Genomic DNA, 24,083 nt, shown 5'->3' on the forward strand with positions numbered 1-24,083 from the left:
TTTCCTTTTTTGCCTTGTCAGGGCAACCAACTTTCCCTTTTCCTAAACATCTTCACTGTAGTGTTTATTCATTTCCTGACTCAATGAACGTTAATTGAACAGGGAACAATACAGACAAGGTCTCTGCTCCTTTGCTGCTTACAGTCTGATGAGGTAAAACAGGTAATAATAAATGAAATAAATTTAAACAGTGATATATGCCATTGTGATCTAAAAGGATGCTATGAAAACCACCGTGGCAAAGAGGTGACTGCTTCAGATAAAATGGCCAGAAAGGTGTCTCTGAAGAGGTGATGTTGGGTTGGGGCAGCCATGGGACGAAGGAAGAGAATTCCCAGAAGAGGGAACAGACTGATGCAAATGGCCTGTGGTATGCCTTCCCAGGAAGAGAGAGAAAGCCACTGTGGTTCCAGCTCATGGAAAAAGGCAGAGAGTGGTGATTGATGAGGTCAGAGAGGTGGAGCTTACAGATCCTGGAGAGGCTTCAAGACAGTGATAAGCAGCCTAGATTTTATTCTAAGTATAGCAAGAAGTCATGGGAGGGTGGGAAGAGGGGAGTAAAGACGTGATCTGATTTCGTCTCTTTAGAGATTACCAGGGCTGCTTTATGAGTTGCAGGTGAACAAGAGAGAAGTCCAGAGGACTGGACTTGGAGTCTGGAAAAGGGCTGTTTCCACCCAAGTGAACTTTCCAGATCACCAACCCCCCCATGGCCACAGAGAACCTAACCCTGACCCTATATCCTTGCACTGCAGGAGCCAGACTTCAGCCCTTGGTTGGTTACAACACCCCTTGAGATGGCAGGACCCTTGAGGCAGAATTTCAGTTCTGCCAAAAGCAAACAAAAATAAATTAGTCCTTGTCTGCCTGCTAGCCTGAGTCCAGTGGCTCGGTCCTGAGTACCCAAGATGACAGATGCCACCTGACCTCTGGATCTAGCACTCTCGCCCCCTCAGGTTGGGCCAGAGGCCAGTATAGGGTCACAGATGGGAGTCCGCTTGCAGGTAGCCAATGTTCACGGGGTGGAAAATGGATCTCAGGTTAGGGGGCTGCCCAATGGGGAGGGGCTGTCAGGGAGGAGGGCGTGGGCAGGAGCAGAAGGAAAAGTGACAGAAGGAGGGGCAATGGGAAGAAAGGGAGGAGGGAGAGGAGGGAAAGGAGGGAGGGAGGAGGGAGGAAGGAGGGAGAGAGGGTAGGCAGGAAGGAAGGAGGGAGGGAAGAGGGGGAGAAAGGAAGAAAGGAAAGAAGGGAAGGAAGGAGGAAAGAAAGAGAGAGAAAGAAAGAATGAACGAGAAAAGAACGAAAGAAAGAAAGAGAAAAGGAAGTGTCAGAGAGAAGGAAAGCCAGAGGAAGGAAAAGAGCAAGTGAGGGAGAGTGGGGTGAGGGAGAGTGGAGGTGAGGCAGAGGGAGAGGGGTGGGGGAGAGTGGGGTGGAGGTGAGGGAGAGTGGGGTGAGGGAGAGTGGGGGGCACGTGAGTGCAGGACTGGGTGGGGAGAGGGAGGGAAAGAGAGGAAGAGGAAGAGGAAGAGGAGAGAGAGAAGCGGGGTGGGGGTGGGGAGAGGAGAGAGGGAATCTTGGAGGGCCAGCTCGGCTGGAGCGAGGAGGAGCGCGCCGGGGGCGGAGACGAGGAAGTGGGCGCGGGGCGCGGGGCGCGGGGCGCTCATCCCCGCGGCGAGCACAGCCGGCGCGGGCGCGGGCGCGGACGCGGACCGAGGCGACAGGAGCGCAGCCACCGCTCGCGCAGCAGCCGCACCAGGTAACACGGCCGCGCCTCCCAGGGCGCCTTGGCTCAGGATGGGGACGCGGGGTGGATGCAGGCGCTGCGGGGCCGCCTCGGGTTGCTGCTCCCGGATTCCCAGTGGCCGTCGTAGCCCCGATCTCCAGTTCGAGCTCCGGTCCCGCCACTCCCTGGCTGTGCCTGACCTTGATAAGTGCCTCCGCCCGGGAGCCTCAGTTTTCTAGTCTGTGACCCTCAGACGTCCTGCGCGCCTGGAGGGGACGTGGCGAGCAAGGATGCAGTGGGTGTGGGGTCGGTTTTAGGTTCCCTCAGCCTGAGAGGGATAAATGAGTCCACTTGGGCTGAAGCTGGCTCTGTTTTGTCCCCGGGGCTAGGCAGTGGTATTTTCCAGGGGTGATGGATCTGTGTTGCTTGGAGCGACTTTCTGCTCAAGAGACACCCAGGGGCTGCTCAGAAGGGGACCTTCTAGTTTCTCAGGAACCAAGGGAGTGGCCTTAATCCTGGGCTCCAGGATGGCGGTGTGGGACTCCTCTGGGCATCTGGACAGGGATTCACCTGGAGGATGAGTGGGTAAGTGGCCTGTGCTCTGCATCCCACTTTGGCCTCTGAGAAGGGCGGTGACCTTGAACCTGTGAGCCTCAGTTTTCTTCTCAGTGTAAAGGTCCATGCAGGTGGGAGCTGTGGTGTCTCCCAGTGGCAGCTGTCATCCTCTAACTTAGGTGGCCAGAGAGTCCTGGCCTTGGCTGTCTCTGGGGAACTCATTTGTATGTGGGGATCCTTTACCAGAAAAAGCCAATGCGTGGAGCTGGGTGGTGTCCCAGCTAAGCATGAAGCTAGCAAGTCCCAGGGAATTGGCGGTCCCAGGAGTCCCACCCCTCACCCCAAACATATCTGGAGACTGCTGCTGATTCTCTGACTTGACATCTCTCAGGTGGTAGTTTTTGTAAAGTCTCAGGGATTTTTTTTTTTTTCGGTACTGGAACTTAAACTCAGGGCTTACACCTTGAGCCACTCCACCAGCCCCCTTTTTTTGTGAGGAATTTTGTCCAAATAGGGGCTCCCCGAACTATTTGCCCAGGCTGACTTTGAATCAAAATCCTTCTGATCTCTGCCTCCTGAATAGCTAGGATTACAGGTGTGAGCCACGGTTCGGTGCCTGGTTTCAGGTTTCTTATAACAGGAAGTCAGGAACTTCTGCCCACTGTGAGTTCCCTGCTTCTGAAGATTATTACATGCCTTGACATCTCTGAGCCTGGGAAAGAAGGAGAATTGGAAATAGTGGGGAAATAACATTCCTGGGCACTGCGCAGTGCAGGCTGGTACTAGCCTGTTGGGTGTGTGGTATTGGCTACCATCCTCACAGTCCTGAAAAGCCACTCCCATTATACAGATGAGGAAACCGAGCGCTACCAAGATGAGTGGTTTCCAATGGCTTCACTGGTAGGAAGGCCTACTGTGGGATCGGACCCAGGTCTGGCTGACTCTAGGGTGTTTCTGATGGTACCACACTGGCCTCAAAATGCAATTGTGTAAAATGCATACTCCAGGGCCTGGCACCTGGCATGTGCCCACTCCATTTGCATTGGTTTCTTGTTCCCTGTGTGATGGTTGGGAAGGGCTGCTCTAGGGTGAGCCTGCATGTTGGTAGTGGGGTTCAGGTACCTGCGCCCAGGTCACTGCTCATTATCACATAGGAAGCTGAAAGCTTGTGGACTCACCCTGTGCCCCAGCTTCTTTCTTTCCTTATTGCACTGTTCCTGTTAACCTCATCTCTATTTAGTCTCAGCCTGGACTGATTCTCTTGGGTTCACTGGCAGGCGCTTCTCTCTCGATCTGTCCTAGGCTGATGACTAACGGACCCACCCAGACAAGTGTCCCTGGGGAAAATAGGTCAGCTGTGCTCCTTTTCCACCAATGCTCCAGAGAAGAAAAAACAGGATTAAGTTCCAATCCCAAGGATTTAGTGCATCCTTGGGAAAGAAACCCCTGATAATGGGGGAATGGGTATGTGGCCAGCCAGACAGTTTCCATTGCCAAAAATGTCTCAAAAGAAGAGTCCATCCATATGAAATGATGGGGAGATAAACAAAGTCTCTTTCAATTGCCAAGATATCCAACAGCCAGTGCCTAAATGGGCAATAATAACTAACCATGTGGCTAATAAACATGGAGACTTTTAAATGAGCAGAACAGGCGTTACGAGTTGCACATGTGCAGCGTGGTCCCAGATTTATGGGAAGGACATAGGCAAATGAAGGGTAACGATATTTGCCTGTGGGTGATCGAATTGGGGAACTTGGTTCCCAGGGCTTCCCACTTGTGAAGCAATGGGTATATCCTTTGATAATCAGCAGATGTGAACCTGTCTGGCTTCCAGGGCACAAAGCGGGGTGCTGAATGAAAGAAGTCCATGGATGTTCTGTGAATGTGCACCCAGTCTCTGAGGGCCTCCGGGTCCATGATGGAGACAGTGTCTCCGAGAAGTAGTGCTTGCCAGATTGAATCTTTCACTGTCTTCTTGTCTCCTCTCTCCTCCTCTTCCATTCTGACCCATCCTTTATCTCACTGTCAGTTTGAGAATATAGATCTGAGAATGTTGCTCCTGCTTTGAAAGTTCGCATTCCCAAATGGGTCAAGTTCAAAGTTCTTAGATTGGCAGGAGTGGTGTATGATGATGTAGTCTCCGCCCCTCTTCCCCTCCAGGTACTTATTCTACCCACCCTCCATCTATGGCCGTGTGATGGTGCCCACCTCCCAGGTGTGGCACTGCAGTTTCTCCTGCCTGCGTGCCCTCCTTTGATTAGCAGCCTTCTTCCTCCTGGTCCTTCATGATTCTCTACTCACTTAGTTCTTCTGTACTTCATACCACGGAAAGAGGAGGTGCCTGAAGATGGGCACCATGGAAGCTACTCTTCCTGCCTCTTCCACACCAGCCCCTAGGGCAGGGCTGGCACATCCCTGCTTGTCAATGACAGGGCACCTGTGTGTGAGGCCTGGCAGGTTACTTAGAAGAAAAAAAGAATTTTAAATGAGTAACATCAACAACACACATGACATTCGTTGTGTTCTTATTGTGTGCTTATGGCAACTCTGTGAAGTAGGTTCTATCAGTGTCCTCATTTTCAGAGAGGAAACAAAAGTCAGATACATTCACACAGGATTCAAACTCATACTACCTGAATCCAGAGCCTGTGTTCCTGCCACAGTCAGGGAAGGTGGGCAGATTCAACTGCCAGCTCCCTAGTACCCACCACAGAGCCCTGGGTAAGGCAGTGTGTCCCTGCTCTGTGCAGGTGTAATGGCTCCACGGTGACCTTGAAATTGGATGCTGAGGACCCAATGGTGCAGAAGGTGCTGTCTCTACAGAGAGCCTACAGACAGTAGGGTGAACAGAGAATGGTGTGTGAACAGTATCCTCAGTGCCTGGATGGGGGTGCTTAGGAAAGTGGGAGCCTCAGGGCCGAAGGGTGAATGTGCCCAGAGGACATATTCCAAATGGTTCTGGGAGGATGAGCTGGGATTCAGCAGATGGCTCTCAACTGGGGACGATTTTCTCCCCAGAGGACATTTGTCTGTTTGGAGATATTTTCGATTGTCACAACTCAGGGATAGGTAGAAGTCAGGGATGATGCTTCACACTGTACAAGGCCCTGACAGCCCCCACAGCAAAGAAGAGCCCGTCCACAGTGTCCCTGGTGTGGAGGCTCAGAATCCCTGGGTTAGAAGAGCAGGTCTCTCCTGTGTGCTGGGCTCTCAGAGCCTGTGATGGCTGTGTTGGCTAGCTGGCCTCCCTTGCAGCAACCAGCATCATCTTTTCTTTTAACCATAAAATTTTATACTATAAGGCAGGGCATGGCGGTGCATGTCAGTAATCTTAGCACTCGCAAAGTTGAGGCAGGAAGAGTGGGAGGTTGAGTTAAGCTTGGTTTATATAGCAAGACTTGGTCTCAAAAAAACTTTTTATACCATAAAATTTACCCACTTAAAGTATACAAGTCACCTGGCATGGTGGTATACATCCATAATCCCAGTTACTCAGGAGGTAGAGATTAGGAGGGTTATGGTTCAAGGTCAGCCCAGGCGAAAAGTTACCAAGACCCTACCTGCAACCAGTAAGCTGGGAATGGTGGTACATGCCTGTGATCCCAGCTATGCAGGAGGTGTAGATCTTGGTACAAGATGGGCCATGAGCAAAGAGTGAATAGTCACCTAAAGCAGAAAGGGCTAGAGGTGTGGCTCAAGTGGTAGAGCCTAACAAACATAAGACCCAGAGTTCAAATGCCAGTGTCACCCGGTGCTGGTGGCTCACGCCTGTAATCCTAGCTACTCCGGGCAGAGATCAAGAGGATCACAATTGAGGCCAGCCCAGGCAAATACTTTGAGAGACCCTATCTTGAAAATACCCAACACCAAACAGGGCTGGTGGAGTGGGTCAAGTGGTAGCACTCCTGCCTAGCAAGCGTGAGGCCCTGAGTTCAAACCCCAATACCATCAAAACAAAAAACAAAAAACCCCCACCAGTATTGCCAAAACAAACAAACTATACAAGTAAATGGCTTTAATATATTCACAGAAGTGTTCAACCACATACTATAAAATTCACCAACCTTAACTGTCCAGGTCACTGGTTTTAATAAAGTCACAGAGTTAAGCAAATAATACCACCAACTTCAGACCATTCTTTATCCCCAAAAGAAACCATATCTATCTGCAGTCAACCCCATCCACTCCCCCTCCCACCCAACCACTGTTTTCCATTTATATAGACCTGCCTATTCTGAACATTTCATAAGAACGAGATCATACAATAGGTGACTTTTTTTGGCTTCTTAGTCCTAGCATAGTGTTTTCAAGGTCCATCCGTGTTGATACCGCATGCCTTTTTTAGAGCTGACTAATATTCCATGACACAGGTAAATCAGTACCATCTGTTATTCATCCATTCATCAGTTAATGGGAATTTGGGCTATTTCTACTTTGGAGTTTCTAGGAGTAATGTTGCTGTGATCATTTGTGGACAGGCCCTTCTGAGGACAAACTCTCACTTCTCTCGAATATGCATGGCCAGGGGTGAAACGGCGATCATGTAGGAATGCTCTGTTTAACCCTTCCAGAAACTGCCAGACTCTTCCAAAGAAACTACTTTCCTGACAGCAGTGTGCAAGGGTTTCCAGTTTCTCCACATTTTTGCCAACACTTCTCATTGTCTACTGGATGGCAGCCATCTTGGTGGTTTCAATTTGCATTTCCCTGATGGCTGATTGAATCTCGTCTGGGTATTTGCCATCCAGTGTCTGTTTTGGAGAGCTGGCTATTCAGGTCAGAGTCATCTGTGAGGACTTCGTTACATCATTTCCTCAGTTGGACTGAAATGCAATCTCCACAGATATTCTCATAGCCATCCCCATCAGGTGCTGCCTGCAGCCTTGGCTGCTCCTCTTGTTCTGCTCTGCCCAGCTGGCCTCCAGGCAGCAAGCACCTTTCTTCTCCAGTCTTTTGTACTTTGTTTCCCTCTGTCCCCTTGCCCTTCACCCACAGCTCCGGGGCAGCCTCAGAGAGGCCCTCTGCCTCCCAATCGGAAGGCCTCCCTCAGACCTTCCCCTTGCATATCTCAAGGTTTCCTTTGATCATTTTTTCCTACCTGATAAGATCTTGATAAACTGGGCTCCAGGTGTGACTTCCCCTTTCTCTTGCTGTGTGACCTTGGGCAAGCCACTTTCTGATTCTGAGCTTCAGTTGCCCCAGCTGGAAACCACAGGGGCCCGTGACTGATCTTAAAGGGTCTTTCCAGTTCTGCCTTTGTTTGATGCCGTGTGACAGCTCAGTTAGGGGGGAGCAGGCCTGGGACCATCACAGTAAGAGAAGGGTGGCTAGAGCTAAGTGGTCAGATTGGAGCATGAAGCACGGCCAATGGTGTCAGTGCCATGGGGACAGTCTCCAGGAGCATGTGGTAGTTCTGACCTGGTTCCCAGCCTCCAGGAAGAGCAGGGGAGCATCATAAACACCTCCAGCTCCAGCAAGGACTGGATACCTTGGCCACTCAGCACCAGAGTTGCCCCTTTCTCCCAGTAGAATAATCTACCCTCCACACCCTCTCTCTGAGCATCAGAGCTGTACTTTCATTCATTTAGTCATTCAACAAACAATCCCCGAGACCCTGCTTGTGCTGAAGACCCAGAGATAGATAAATCTGACAGCTGTACTTGATGCTGCTACAGGACAATGCACACTTCTTGGTACTCTTGTACCCACTGCCCAGGGGAGCCACCATCTGGATCCTCAGAGCTGGATTTGGAGGGGAGGGGAAGCTGCAGGTAGACAAAAGGTGGCTGGGTGTTTCCAGATGAAGAAAAAGCAGGTGGCAGAGACACAGGGCAGCATGAACCTCCAGGTGTGTTCAGGGCATTGGAAAGCTTAGGTTTTATCTGAGGCTCCAACAGTGGGATGAGGTAACAGAGAAGTCTGCGTGATGGAGACTAAAAAGCCCCCACTGTCAAGTTGAGATTTGGGCTTTGTCCTGTGGAGTATGGGAGTCACACAAGGACTCAGAGCCCCTGGATAGAGGCGATCACGTTTGCATATTCTGAAATGCCTTCTCCAGACAGTGCAGAGGGTGAGGTGGAGAAGACAGCAGGAGACCAGGAGCCAGTCAGGATGCCCTGACTCTTGTCCTTCACCTTGGGCAAGGTGAAAGTGAGAACACCATAGCCGGAGAGAAGGGAATAGATTCCAGCTCTGCTTGGAAGGTTGGAACACCCGTAGGGGGTGTGCACTGAAGTACAGGAGTGTGAGTAGCGGATGACAGGAGCAGCTGGTGCCAGCCTCCTGAGAGTCCCTGCTACCACAGAGGAGGCACCAGACCTGGCATTTGAGCGTGGCATTTTCTAGGTGGCTAGAGATGTGACATAGGGACACAGGAGAGGTGGTCCAGACCCTGGATGTGCAAAAAAGCAAAGGATAGACAATGCGAAGAGTTAAAGAAAGAATGAGACTTTCTGGGTTCCTAGAGGACAGAGGGCATGTTGGGAAGAGTGGAGGTAAACTGAGGCTGGAGAAGGTGTAAGGGACAGCAGCACTTGACCGAGGTGGGCCATTAGAGCAGCAGTCCTGGCTTCGAGACCACTGCCTGCCACTTTGAGATGCAGAGCATTCGGTACCCAGGGCTCGGGTTAGACAGCTCTGCCTCACCTCCTGACCATGCCCCAGTGCCAGAGATGGGTGTGTGACAGCCAGATTCCCCACCAGGAAGGAGTCAGTGCCCCAAACAACTGGCAATAAGTTTGATACCAATCTGAAGTGAAATTCTCAAAGGGATACTGAATCTGGGGAGAGTAGTTCAAAAAGGGAGAAGCCTACCCTGGGAATCACCTGGCAGCTGACTGTTACAGAGCCCAGACGTGTTTTTCTTTTTAAAAAACCAGGCCATCACTTACAGATTACATTTTTTGGGTTTTGGCAGTACTAGGGTTTGAACTCAAGAGTCTCACGCTTACCAGGCAAGTGTTCTACCACTTGAGCCACTCCATCAGCCCTAAGCCAACATTTTATTTTGTTTATTTTATTATTATTGTTGTGCTGGGAGTCCATTGTGCGTTTACAAAAGTTGTTATAATATACCATTGAATTCACCCCCTCCATTATTCTCCTTTATCTCCCCTCCCCCATTCCTAGAATAGTTTCAACAGACCTCATTTTTCCATTTTCACACATGAGTACATAATATTCCCACCATATTCACCCTCCTTCACCCTTTCATTATATCCTCCCCCCTCCCACTAGTATCAACCCCCCAGACAAGACCTGCTTTGCCTTCTTATTCTCTGTTTTTGTAAAAAAGAGAGAGAAAAAGAAGGAAGGAAGGAAGGAAGGAAGGAAGAAGGCATTTTTGTTTGTTTAAGATGGCTATGCAGGGTGTCTCATTGTGATGTTTCCATGTATATGTGTATTATAACCCAAATTGGTTCATGTCCTCTATTTTTCTCCTTTCTACTTTACTCCCCTTCTTATGGTGATTTCAAAATGTGTAAAAGTCTAAATTCATTCTTGGGTAGAGAGTACACCAACCATCTTCACCTTCTTAACATCCTTCCTTTACCCTCCCTCTCACCTGTGACCTCCCCTCAGTGCGACCTGTTTTCATAATAGTGCTACATTTGTGTTGGCCTGTACTTCACTTAGGAGAGAAAGCATGCAGCCTTTGGCTCTCTGCCAACATTTTAAATGAAGAGATTCATTAGAAAGTGAGAGTGGCTTGTTTTAAAGCCAGAAGATTTCCTTTCATATCCAGATCTCCAGCTTCCCTTGGAAACTGTGCTGATGGGTGACTCTGATAGTGACCACAGCTGCTTAGTGTCCACTCCTCTGGGTGGATGTAACACCACACACACACTGTCCCCCCCACACACACAGAGCAAGTGTGGATGTCCCCCATTCATGCACAGCCTGCCACATTTCACTGTCTGCATGGGCTGCTGTCCTACAATGGGACCTGGGACCTCAGCACCAGCCTCGCTCGTCCTGTTCTCTGCTCTGGCACCTGGGTCTGGATCAGAAAGAGCTATTGTCCTGCAGTCCCCAAACTGTGTCCCAGTGAGCACCAGTCTCGGGAGGCTCTAAGGGGAGGGAATGGGTTTTCAAAAGCCCTGCCATCCACAAACTCTTGCTTGCAGAGCACACTGAAGGGTCCAGTAGAATCTAAAGTGGGACCCCAGTACACAGGACATGCCCCTGAGCTCCAGCCAAGGCTCTGTGGTGAAGCAGCACCTGGAACAAACAACCCACCAGGAAAGTGCTGCCTTTAACCTTTTTTACTTTTGGAGTAGGTAAGTCCTTTGTGCTTCACAAACTCAAGACACACATAGAAAGACCTTGCTCTACTCTGGCCCCAACTGCCCAGTTCTCCTCTTCACAAACAGAGGCAATCACTTTTGTCAGTCTGTCCTGGTACCCTCCCAGATTTTCTTTATGAAAACACAAACAAAAGTATACAGTAGTTCTCCCTTATCCACCAGAGATACGTGCCACAACCCCAATGGGTGCCAGACTCTGACTCCTCTATGCAATGTGTTTTTCCTATCCATTCATACCTATCAAAAACTTTAGTTTATTAACAATTAATAATAAGATAAAACAGTAATAATAACAGATTGAAATAAAGTTGCCAGCATCACTACTCTTATGCTTTGAGGCCATTATCAACTAAACAAGCACTGTGGCACCACAACAGTTGATCAGATACCCAAGATGGCTACTGAGTAGCTAGTGGGCTGGTAGCATATACAGTGTGGATACATTGGGCAAAGGGCTTATTCATGTCCTGACAGGACAGGGTAGGACAAAAAAGATTTCATCATGAAACTCAGAATGGCATGCAATTGGTTTTTTAGCACATTGTTTGGTTTTAAGATAGTCTGTGTAGCCCAGGCTGGCTTTGAACTCATCACACCCAGCTTGGCAGGAATTGTTTATTTCTTTGAGGTGGGCATGGTGAGTCATGCTTGTAATCCCAGCACTTGTTTGGCTGAAGAAAGAGGATTGTGCTGCATAGTGAGACCTTGTCTCAAAGAACCAAAAGCACTTGTTTATGACTTCTATTTCCACCTCATATTTTCAGACTGAGGTTGATCACAGATCACGCTGCAGATAAGGGAAGTACTGTATTTTATTTATATTTTTATCATATGTCTATTTGTACATATTCTTATTTTTGCCCCCAAGGAAAATATTATGCTCACTGTTCTGTACCTTGCATGTTGTTTCAGTCACTGTAGTATTAACTCTCAATGTAGAAAATTTTGAATAAGGAAATGTGCACAGAACACAGTAATAGCCAGTGTCAGCATCTGTCAAAAACTATGATCGTCATCCAACCTTTCTTTCTAGGCATAAACTTAAGATGTTGTTTTCCAGCTATAGGTTAACAAGGTAGAGGTTCATGGCTACAGTCATTCTCTCCACATGATTTGAGTACTGCTAATTTTTAAACTTGGATATAGGCATTTCTCTGTATTATTTCTAGTTTCCAAAATATGATGATAACAGCTATAGCTTTTCCATTATGATGTCATTCACTCAACGGTTCTTCTAGATTTGAATATCTAAAGGACATTTGCAACATTCAACCACTGTAGAGAACACATCACCCCACGGGTCCTTTCATCCTTGGACTTGGGCTAAGTGAGCATTTTCAGAAAGCCACATCGCTAGGCCAGAAGCAAAGCAGCCATATTTTGGTCCCCTGGGGCAGGATTGGGCCAGGTGTGGCATAGGACACAGATGCCGCTGAGACACAACTAGTGGAGGGGAGGTGGGGAGATCCTGGAAGGAGGAGTGACAGTGCAGAACACACACAAGTGTGTGGAGGAGGCAGGGGCCCCATCTGGGCCAAAGCTGTGCATCACCTTAGCACAGAGAAGTAAGTGTGGCCCTTCTGGCCCATTTGCCCACTGACTTCTTACAAAAGTCAGATAGCATAACACGGGGACAACCGTGGCCTCCACGTGAATGGAGAGACCCCAGAGAAGGAGGTGGCCTTGCTCTTAGCACCCAGAAGCCTCTCAACACCTTTGTGAGATTGGGATTATTAGCTCCATTTTTTAGGTGGGAAAATTAGGGCTGGAAACAAAGTCACTTACTTACAATTGCCCAAACTGATAAGGAACAGAGTGGGTGTTGAAACCCATTGCGTCTGCTGGGGAAGATGTTGTCTTCATCCTGGGCCTGGAGGCTCAGATGAGCATGGGGTGAAGGGCAAAGTGCCAATCTGAGGGCAGAAGTTAAATGAAGCAGAGTGCAAGTGAAAGACACTCAGAGTAGTTAAGGAAGTAGCAAGGCCAAAAGCAGAGCTGGTCAGATCTAGAACCGGGGGTGGGAGGAGCAGGAGAGAAGGGATTTCCTTCACTTTTTGTCAGTTACTTTTCATCCATTCCTCACCACTATGTGAATTTTGTTTGTTCACTCTCAAACAAATAAGTAAATCTGTGATGGCTTTGGCTGTGGGGGAGGGGACACAGCTCAGGGTTAGAGCTTTCCTAGCATGCATGAGGCCCTGGGTTTGGTTCCCCGACCCTGCCCCCAAATCTGTCATATTGAGCACTTTACTGATAACGATTTCAGTGTTTATTTCTGACAGATGAGCACATGACTAGCTTTCCATTACTCCAAACGGAATGCTACTTTCTTAATATATTTTAAGTTCGAGTTTCTCTGGTTGTCTCTTATGACTTTGTACCAAGGCTGTGTTCAAATTAGGATCCAAACAAGGATCCCAATGCAGCATACCTGAAAGGACCCTTTTTTTTTTTTTTTTAATTCACATGTGCATACAATGTTTGGGTCATTTCTCCCCACTTCCCCCATCCCCTCCCTTAACCCCCCATCCCCTCCCTCTTCCCCCCACCCCCTCAATACCCAGCAGAAACTATTTTGCCCTTATCTCTAATTTTGTTGAAGAGAGAGTACAAGCAATAATAGGAAGGACTAAGGGATTTTGCTAGTTGAGATAAGGATAGCTGTACAGGGAGTTGACTCACATTGATTTCCTGTGCATGTGTGTTACCTTCTAGGTTAATTCTTCTTGATCTAATCTTTTCTCTAGTTGCTGGTTTAAAGGACCCTTTTAAGTCTTCCAAAAACCATCTGAGGTCCACAGAAGGAATTTGCCTTTTCTACTGATGGACTGAGCAGCACCTTGGAGGCCAGGGATTTTCTAAACAACCTGACTTTTACTAACCACAGGAGCCACTCCCTTAAGGTGACAAACTGTTCTATCTCAGAGACCAGACAGGTGGCATCACAGCCTGCTGTCACTGCCCAGTGAGCCTGTGCCTTGCCAGAGGGGCTCCTAGCACCCGGCCCTGACTCAAAGGCCTGTGTTTCATGAGTGCAGTTGCTCCTCCATTAACAATGTAGGTGTGTCCCAATAAACCCATCACAGGTTGGGAATACTGTCAAGTGAAAACTAGGCTTAACACACTCACCTGCCGAACATCGTAGCTTAGCCCAGCCAATCTTAGACTTGCTCAGAACACTTGACATTGGCCATGGTTGGACAAAATCACCTCATGCAAAGCCCATTTTACCATAAGCTCTTGAATATGTCACGGAATTTATTGCGTTTTGTATGAAAGGGGAATAATTATTGGTGCACACTTTTGTACCATTGTAAAATAAAAAAAGTCATTAGTTGGACCATCATAAGTCGGGGGCTGTCTATACCTGGACAAATTTAATCTTCCCGTGAAATCTCCTAATTATTAAAGGTTGGCACTTTTTAAAAAATTTATAAAGATCGTTTGAACCTACCAATAGTCTTCAGTAGACTGAATTCAGCCTGTGGCTACTGCTTTTGTCATTGCATCCAAAAATTTGAAAACTAAGGGACAGACATGCTATTGAAAGGGAATGACCCCCCTGTCTTTGGAGGTGATCAAAGAGAGGTAGCCTGGCCATCCACCTAAATGCTGGACAGGGGTTCCTGCACACTCAGTGGCCACTGGGCCATTTCCTGTCCTCAGACTGATCTGTGAGTGGTTCAAAGATCATAGTACTCCACTTCCCACTCCTTCTCACACCTACACCTTCTTCTCAGACCAGCAGCGCACCTGAGTGCATTACAACAGTCAGGCTAAAGATGCATTCACCTGCTGGGTACAGAATCCCCACCCTTGAGCCCACCAGAGACCAGAGATGATTTGAGAGTCTGCACAATTCAGATTGCAGCAGCGTCCCACCTTGTCACTGGCTAGAGACCTGCTGCATGAAAACAGAAAAACTCTTCCAGGTGGACTGGCCTGTCCCACAATGAGTTTTACAAACCCTGTCTATATGGCAGGGTCTATCACAGTACTTCTGATCTCATCTGTTGGTAACAGTGGGCAAACAGATGAGGACCCTGTACTGGTGGAATTTACACTCACCTGGCAGTGGCTGACAGAAAAGCAAACAAGGACATTGATGGTGTTAGTGACAGGTAGCCTCAGTACCCTGCAGGAAGTAAAAGTGTCTCAAGAATGCATGTGCAGAGCCTGACTTCTGTTGAGATGGCTTGGGGGGATGGGCCGATGCTTTGGGAAACTGGGGGGCTGGGATGGCAGGAAGTCTCTGAGTAGGGGAAAGGGAAGTTGGGTTCCCACTTTGAATCACTCACTGATTGATCTGAGGACAGGAAGTAGCCCAGGAGCCTGACTAGAAAGGTCACCACAAGTGCCTGTCTGCATAAGCTAGGTGGGGCTTTCTCAGTAGAGCAAGCTCACAAAGGCTCACTCAGCCTGACATCCCCAGGACCTCCTGTCCTGCATGGATTCTGCTCTGAGAACCTGGTAACACTCTGCCTTCAGGATCGGTGCCAGCCCTGTAAGGACCCCATCACCTCCCAACCCACCTACACCCTCGCTTCCTCACCATCACTTCCACCATCAGCAACGACATAAACTAGACACAGAGTGGCCCCCACCAATGCCATTTCCTCTTGCTCTCTGCATCCTCTCCCAGCCCCATTCCTTGAATGTCTTGCCCTTGCAGGAAGGAGCGGCCATTACTACCTTCCAACCCCCACACAGGCCCATCTGGCCTTGCAGCTGCCCAGGCTTACCCTGGCCCAGCGCCTGGAGCTCAGACTGTTTCAGATGAGAGCTGTTTACCTGTGCTCACTGCCTCTCCTCATCTGGTGACCTTGGGTGTCTTCACTCACAGAAAAGGCAGGACTGAAAATCAGCATTTCCAAGAGACCAGAGTGTTGGGGGAAGGGAACGCCACTCATAAAAGAGCCACGATGCTCCTACCCCCACCATTGACCCTCACACTTCATCTCCTCAGAGTGGTATTTTCCACATTTACAGGTGGTCACACAGTGCAGAGGTTTTACCAGGTGCCTGGCCACTCAGTGAGAAAGCTGCTAAGCCATCACCCAACCTGAGTTGGGCTGGCACCTTCCCATTCCACAGTGCTGGCTTCCTTGGGTGAGCAAAATGCTTCCCAGGTGTGAAGTGGGCCACCTGAGATGGACTTGGGTGGTCAGTGACACAGATATAAGCAAGCACCCAGTGGCACTTCTCCTGCGAAAAGAAAGTGTCAGCTGAGTACAGATTGTTCCTAACATCCCCAACCCTTGTAAGCAAGGCCAGTGTCCCTCTGAACTGGCCTTTCAGGCAGCAGCAGGTGACACATAGACTTTACTATTTATTGTTAGAGTGATCTATTTGGAGGAAGGTGATCCTGGTGATCTTTATAGCAATCAACCAATTCCTTTTGCAATAAAGTCAACCTCTTGAAGGAAAAAAATATTAAGTAAAAAAAAATAGAAGTGGTACTATGTGAACTTGGAAAAGATCATGGAGGTGGTAGAGGATTAAGTTTTGGGGAACACAGTGAGGTGGGGGAAGCAGGATGGGGTAAGGTACTAGGAGTTGAATGCCCAGAGGGTGGGGCTCTTAATGACTCTTTGACCAGTGGTGTGGCCTCCTCATGTCCTTGGCCTCTCTGTGCCACATTTGCAAAATGGGGCAAGGTTGACTGCCCTGACTGCTCCCAGAGTTCCCCCTGAATTGAGGTGACAAATATGAAGGCCACAGAGTGGGGGATGGCAGAGCAGGGTGCATAAGATAAGGAGCAGGTGTAAATGTTCCTGGCAAGGTTGGCTGTTTGCTGCTGATATCTTTAAGGTGACCCAGCCTGCTGCAGGACTTTTCCCAGCTCTACCTTGCTGGAAGGGTGAAACCTTCAGGGATGGACTAGAGGGGGGAGGGGAGACAGAGGAAAAATAATCTGTGTTGGTAGGACTACTCTGATGCCCAGGCATGGATGATGGTGAAGATGATAATGATGATGATAAGGTGGTATCAGTGGCCTTGATGGTGATGATGAGTCCACTCGGAGGACCTGAGGCTCTTTGGCACAGAGACATGAAGACTCAGCAGACATGGAGCTCTGTAGGACTACCTGGAAGAGGGGGTCTTAGACTTGTTCCCCAGATCTCAGAGCCTTTTGGAGACCTACAAAGATGCTTGCAAAAAGAAAACCACAAATTGCAAGTTATAAGTGTCTAAATGAACAACCACAAACAGTAACTCTTATGTAAAAGAGTTATATACAAATTATACTTTCTGTAGAATGTGTAGAAGTTACAATGTGTTTATTGTGCAATGGGCTGTGGCTTACAAAAGAAAAGAGTGTAGCGTCCTGTACATGTCTTTAAATGACCATGATCGATAGGTAAGAAAGTAAGCTCCCTCCATGGAGGTGTGTGAGTTAGAAGTTGGGGTTTTGCGCTTGCAAAGCAGGTGCTCTACCACTTGAGCCACACCTCCAGTCCATTTTGCTCTTGTTAGTTTGGAAAGGAGGTCTCAAGAACTATTTGCTTGGGCTGACCTCGAAACTTGATCCTCCTGATCTCAGTCTCCTAAGTAGCTAGGATTACAGACATGAGCCAGCCATAGGCACCGGCTGTCATTGATTATATGTAGAAATCACCTCACTGATTGTCAGCTGACTGAAATCAAGAGACCTGGGTTTCCTTATCTGTTACCAGTTCTCTGGGTGCTTTTGGGCCTGTTCATTGAACATTCAATAGCTCCCTATTGACTTCCCTAAGTCCCAACTTCTGAGCACTCCATCCCTGGCTCCCTTTTCCTCCTGAGATTCCACTGGAGAGGTTGGCAGAAGCTAGGTCATGCATGGCATTACAGACATTGCCATTTTTATCCTAATGGCAGAGGACATTTGGGAGGGACCTTACGTGAGCAGAGACTAGGGCAGTATGATTGCAAAGCCTGCGCAGTGATGGGGGAGGGGTCCCTGAGAGCTTTGAGCTGGAAGGCAGGTGACTTCTTATAAAGGGACTCTAGGGCTGGGTGAGCCTGGTGCCAAGCATCAGCCCGGAGCCCATCCTGCCGCACTCCTCAGCATGACCTGGTGACTTGCTTCCCTTCCCTTCTGTGTTGTTCCTGCTAACCAGCAGAGTCTGCCCCTTCCCTTCTCCACCTGGCAAATTATGTGGCTATTAGCTTTTGAGTAAATGGCACTTACACAGGATAAGAGATTGAAAAGGTCCCAAAGGGAATTTGGTGGAAGTCTTTCTCCCACCCTTTCACAAGTGCTCTTCCCAGACCCTTCCCTCACCCATGGTAACATGCACAGGTACACACATACACACTCATTCCCTCCGTGAATGTCACACTTGGCACACCTGGGACATCAGCCCAGATGATCTAAATTAGTCTTTTTGATGGCTTCCTTATGGCCTATTGTGTGTGTTCTTACACTCCTTCCAGACTTTGTACAAACAGTGCTGGGGGAATCCCAGGGCTGATTCCTAGAAGTGCAGTTGATAGGTCAGGAGTCTGAGTGGGTTTTTTTTTTAAATTTTTCATTTTTGTTAGGATATATTCATTGTACAGGGGGGATTTATTGTGGAATTCCAAATAGCCTTACGCTGTACATTGGTTAGATCACCCTCACTGTCTCTTCCCCTCTGCAATCCCCCCCTTCTGACTTCAAGCAATTGCGAGAGGTTTTGTCATTCTCTTTTGTATAGGTATATGAAGTCCATCAACCATATTCCCTCACCTTCATCTCCTCCATTCACCTTCCCCCCTCTCACAAGTACCCCCACTATGATACCTGTTTTTCAGTCCTATCTTCCATTATTTATTCTGAGGTCAATGTTCAAAGGGGGTTCTCGATGTACCCTGATGTGAGTCTGAGTGGTTTTAATGTTAATGGATGCTGGGCTCAGTGGCTCAAGCCTATAATCCCAGCTCCTGAGGCAGGAGTTCAGGGCCACTTGGGCAACAGCAAGATCCCTGTCTCAAAAGACTGCTGATGGTAGTGATGATGATGGTAGTGATGGTAATGGGAGTTTCCAACCCAAGAAAATGCTGTTTTTTTCAAATGCATATGAAACAAAAGAATACACATGTACACACACACACACACACACACACACACACAGAGCTGTTGCCCACCTCCACTCACAGGGCTGAACCCATTCTTCCGAGTCTTCACACCCTCTTCTTGCCCTCACTCTCAGCTCTTATTTCCCATCCCTTGGCTGGGTCTGAATTGCTGAGGGGTCCAGGACCCTCAGCCACGTCTTTCTTATGCATATCTCCAGCCTCTGCCTCAAATTTCCATGTGAATCTAAGGAGCCCCAAACCTCCAGCTCATCATGGAACATTTCTCCAATGGGGAAAGCTGTAGGTGGGGAAAGAGGGTTCCCTGGGAAAGGAAAGTGTTGTCTCCATTGTGACCCTTTCTCTGGCCTAAGTCACCTTGGTCACTACCTCATGTGGTGGTGGCCACTTGGGGGTGGGAATGTCTTGTCTTCCTTCCTTAAAGAATGAAAGTCACAATACTGAAACAACTTCCTGCTTCTTGGGCCTATTTTGGGCAATTTCTTGAGGCTGATGCTGGGGTCATTTTCTGACGCCCCCTACACTGCATACCTGGAACATCTGATGTAGCCAAGTGTAGAGGGAAAATTCTGACTATATGGGTTGTGAGTCTGCCTTCTGGGGTCCTAGTGACATTAGTGTCACTGGGATAGTCAGCAGTGCCATTCAGGCTCACAGCTGACACAGCCCCAACTCCTGATGGGCAGCAGGAGCTCAGAGACTCTGGCACCCCTCCAGCCCTCCCGTCACATCATTCCCTGCTCATGCTCCCCCTCCCTCACCAGAAGTTTCCCACAGCAGTGAGGTTAAAAGCCACCATGTTCTCCTGCAGGCATCTGCAGGGGTGTTCTCTCCACCTGGGATCTGCTTGATACCCATTTTCACTCAGTTACCTCATTCGCATCTAGACAAATGTCAACTCAACAATCACCTCCTTGGGGAAGCTTTCAGTATCCCCCTGACCAGCTCGGGTCCCCTCACCATAAACTGTGTTGCTCCCCCCACTTCCCCTCATACAACTTAGCACACTTGCAGTTAAATAAGCAATGTTACAGTGCCTTACTGAAGGCTGATCCCCTCCTCAGCCTGTGCTCAGTGCTCAAAACCATGTCTGTTGTGCTTACTGCAGTGACCCAAGACCCCTGCACCTGGAAGATGCTCAGGAAATATATGTAGCACGCATGGATGTGACTCCTAGCCATGTGGCCTTTGGGAAACAGTCAAAATACCATTTGGTGAGAACCCATGATGAGTCCCATGCCAGGGACTAAGGTTTTCACTTCCATTACTTTGTTTATTTTCACATCCATCAAGTGAAGGAGGAGGTGTGGTCGCTCCTTCATCACCCATGGTCACAAACCTCTGATGTGACAACAATGGAATTATAGCTCCCATCTGTCCAGTGTCAATGTCCTTGCTGTTCGCCCTGGAGCTCTTTTCTCTTCTCAGACTGTGTGTTTTTCTAGAATAAGGATCAAGCCATCTGCACCAAGGGTGAAGCGGCTCACCTGAAAACCACATTCCTTTCTTATTGGAATTAGGCTCTAAAAAATGTTTCTCCCTTTGAAGCCAGGGAGAAACCCAATCCAATGAGCTAAGGCTGGCTCCCCCAGTTGCTGGCTGCTGGTGTACCAGTGCCAGCTCCCCACGTGGTCAGGCCCCAGGATGAAGTACTTAAGAATCAGAAAGGGGAACTCAGCTTCTCTTCCCAGTGAAAACAAAGCACTAGGCCCAATTTGATCAAATAGGGAGGGGGCACCGCGGCCCCCACACTGCTTTTCCAGAGGGTTACCCTCCTGTTGACAAGAAGAATGAGTGCCTATAACATTTCTCCTGGGAGCTTTAGTGGGGCAGGGAGGAACAGAGAGAGAAGTGGGACATGAGCCAGCTGAAGTTTGCCCTCCCAGACAGACAGAAGGACATAGTTTTCCAAGTCTCATCTCAAGAAATTTCCTGGGGAGACAGTTCCAAAAGATCCCCCCAGGAGGAGAGCTTCCCTGAGGCCCTGAAAACTCAGAACTCCACCCAGCAGCATTAAAGAACCCCCCTTCCTGTTCACCCCAGGAACCATTAGTCTGTACTCAAGGCAGGAATGTGTGAGAGGTGGAAGTGAGAGAGGATGGAGAAACTATCTCTGGAAGACTACCTGGGGGAGGTGACAGGAGGCCAGATTGTGAAAGAAGAAGGAATAAAGACAAAGCACAGGCAAAGTCACAAAATGGCACTTTTCAGAAACAGTAGGAATCAGCTGTCACTATCGTTGTGTTTCTCAGCATTGTCCTAGGGCACAAAAGGGCACTCCTCAAGCAGGAGCTGAGTCTGGTGAGAGTCAACAGCACTGGGTCACTAGTAGCCTTCAATGCCAGGATCTGTGCTAAGAGCCAAGCAAGGCTAGTAATAGAAAGTGACCAGATCCAGCTTCCCAGCATGGCCAGGGTTTAACACAACTGCAGGAGACCCTGAAGCCTCAGCTGAACTGCTGCTGAGGACAGAAGGAGCACTCCTGGAGGCCACCTGGGATGACAGGAATAATGAGCCATTGAGCTGCTCTTAGGTTAAGACCAGAGCCTCCCTGGGCAGTGGAGGGGAGGCACTGCAGGAGTAAATTCTCCAAACACACCATTTCCAAAGGTAGGTAGAAAGGCAGAGCTGAAAAGACACAAGAGGAAGTAGTGAAATGTACAATTTGAAACAGCTGTGGGTGGAAAGGGAAGTGGCTGAATGAATCTAAGACCATTTTCACACACAGAAAGGGAGGGAGGGGAGTGAAGAGGGAGTGGAGAGGGAAGGAGAGAGAAGAGAGAGAGAGAGATGCACAGACAGGTGGACAAGATGTCATGCACATCGCATTGTTTTTTTTTTTAACTTTCCATGAATTCTAGGAAATGTTAAATACAAAATGTGGGGAAAATAAGCCCTGTCTCACCTCTTCATTCAGACATGCTCACCAGGCCCATCGAGTCCCACGAGGAGCACACCTTAGGATTCCAAGGGAGGAAACCACATGCACACGCACACGTACTCTCTCTTTCTCTCTCCATAGCCCCTGTGTTTGTTCTGCTATACAGACAACAGAAAATGTTGAATGAAAGGAAGGAAGACGGATGAACAGTGAGATCGCATTGGAAAGACAAGTCGAATTCTGATCGAAGAATGGCGTTAAAGACAGGCCAAAGGAGTTTGAATCGAGCATGGTAGTCGGCTTCTTGTTACCTGAGATAAACAACTCATACAGAGGAAAGGGTTATTTTGGCTCACAGGTCCAGGGATTTCAGGCCATAGTCACTTGGTCCTGTGGCAGCACACTACATCATGGTGGAAGTACATGACAGAAGAGGTCTGTTTTCTGCTGGCAACTGGGAAGCAAAGAGAGAGACAGAAAGGGGCCAAGTGGGGTTCCAATATCCCCTTCAAGAGCACACAGCAATGACCTAACTTCCTCCTGCTAGAGCACCCCCTTAAAGGTCCCATCACATCCCAGTAGTAACAGGCTGGTGTTCAAGTCTGTGATACACGAGCCTTTGAAGACACCTATCCAAACCATAACTCTGAGTGTGAGTCCACATCTTCCCATTTATTAGGAGTTGACATCACTTGTCACGACACCAGCTGATCTCTTTGGGCCTCACTCTCCTTAATGTTAAATAGAGAGGATTCTGTCCCACTTCTAAGTGTGTTGTGAGGATTCACTGACATATATAATTTTTTGGTGGTATTGGAGTTTAAACTCAGGACCTCAGGCTTGCTAGACAAGCATTCTACAACTTGATATGCCCCCAATCATTTTGCTTTGGCTTGTTTTTCTCATAAGGTCTTGCACTTTTTTCCAGTCTTTTTACACATCTCCTGAGTAGCTGGGATTCCAGGCAATGCCACCACACCAGCCTGGTATTTTCTTTAGTATGCAAAACATGACTTCACCCAGGACTGTCATACAGTACAGCTGCAGCACAATTCATTGAACCTCTTCTCCTTGCTGATGGAAGCTCACATTTCTGTTCTTCACCAAATGCAAGACTTCAACACAGATATCCTTGTCCATGTATGCTTGGTTGTATGGCCACAGACTGGGCTCCCCCAAAAGTCAATTAAGTCTCGGTACCCTAGAGGGACATCATTGTATACTAGGAATTTTAAAGGAAGTCAAGGAGAGAAGTCAGGAGTAATATGTAAGTGTGTATGGAATAATGTCCTGCTTGTGTACACATAGCGACCAGAGAAGTTATGGTCACTATGTGTCATCAATAGTCACTTCCATTCTCAGGGCTTGGGCAGGTGGGCCCAAATAGCCAGCTCTTCCTGTATGCCTCAGGGACATGTAATTACTGTAATGAGCATATCATTGCTTTGGAAGTTTGAAAGGCAAGTTCAAGAAAGTGTCTTTTTATATTAATTGTGATGGTGACAATAATGATTCTTTCTTGTAGGCATAAAAGGAGCCATTGAAAGTTAGTCCACAAGTTAGTGCTATGACCCTCTAGGGAGCTCGCTCTACCCACAGGGCGATGGGGCAGGACAGCTCTGCACAAAAGCACCTGCCTTCAAAATGGTCACCTGAGGAACTGGGCTGTAAATAGAAACACCACAGAAGTGGTTCTTATGAAAAGTTCATGAAGATAAGAATCACATCCATTCACAACACCTGGAACAGCACCGGCACATTGTGGGTTCTCCGAAAAATATTTGTTAAAGAAAACAGAAGTGAGAGAGGGCAGGAGGGAGGAAAGGAGGAAGAAAGGGAAGGAGGCAGGAAAGGAGGGAGGGAGGAAGGAAGGAAGGAAGGAAGGGAGGTAGGGAGGAAGGGAGGGAAAGGAAAGGAAGGAATTTCTAATTACATTGAGAGCTAGTTCACTCAGATTCAAAGACTCCCCTAAACAATAAGTAAAATACCAGCCCAATGCCAAAATGTCTAAACCCAGCTGTTAAGGAAACTCAGAGAACCTTTTTTAAAATCACAAATAAGGATTCTAAAAACTCATGCCCTATCGCTACCCCCTCCAAAGTTAATTAAGTGTGGCACTGAGGCCCATGCTGTTTGGGCTGTTTATGTAATGAAAAGATCTTCTAAAAATAATACCCAGAAGCTCAGCTTGCAAGACTGGGTGACTGAGCCAGCTGGAGTGGCAGAAGGTGATCAGGAACCCTGATCCCTGCTCCAACAGTGTCTTATGATCCAATGACACATTTCACATTCAGGTTGCAAAACAGCTCCATGCAAGAGGCTGGTAGAGGCTGCATTTATGTCCCATGGGGATTAGCTTGCTTCTGAGAGGGGTTCTGCTGTCAACTTGATCTCTACATACTCTCAGACCTTGGGAAATTGCCTGCTGACTGCTCTCTGGTAAACCAGGATGAGCTTGTGTGAAAGGGCCAGGAATCAAGCAAGGCCTTAGCTTGTTTCTTGTCAGCTTGGAGCATAAAACTCCACCACTCAGAGGGCATCTTGGAGGTGATCT

General features: G+C 48.3%; 1 protein-coding gene across 5 annotated transcripts in view; it reads left to right on the top strand.

Annotated features, from left to right (window-relative positions):
• The first annotated feature begins 1,572 nt into the window (after positions 1-1,572).
• Hrh2 (histamine receptor H2) overlaps positions 1,573-24,083 on the top strand; it is a 45,199-nt gene continuing 22,688 nt past the window's right edge. Inside the window, exons 1-2 of one of the 5 annotated variants that reach the window (XM_074058688.1) lie at positions 1,575-1,756; positions 21,671-21,821. The gene's annotated coding sequence lies outside the window, so the exon portion shown is untranslated. Of the gene's footprint in view, positions 1,757-1,810; positions 2,309-21,670; positions 21,822-24,083 lie in introns of those variants that run through there. The other 4 variants (XM_020171077.2, XM_020171073.2, XR_002212862.2 and 1 more) reach the window with 4 other exon arrangements.

This window comes from Castor canadensis, chromosome 16 (genome assembly GCF_047511655.1).
Source record: "Castor canadensis chromosome 16, mCasCan1.hap1v2, whole genome shotgun sequence".
Classification (NCBI taxonomy): domain Eukaryota; kingdom Metazoa; phylum Chordata; class Mammalia; order Rodentia; family Castoridae; genus Castor; species Castor canadensis.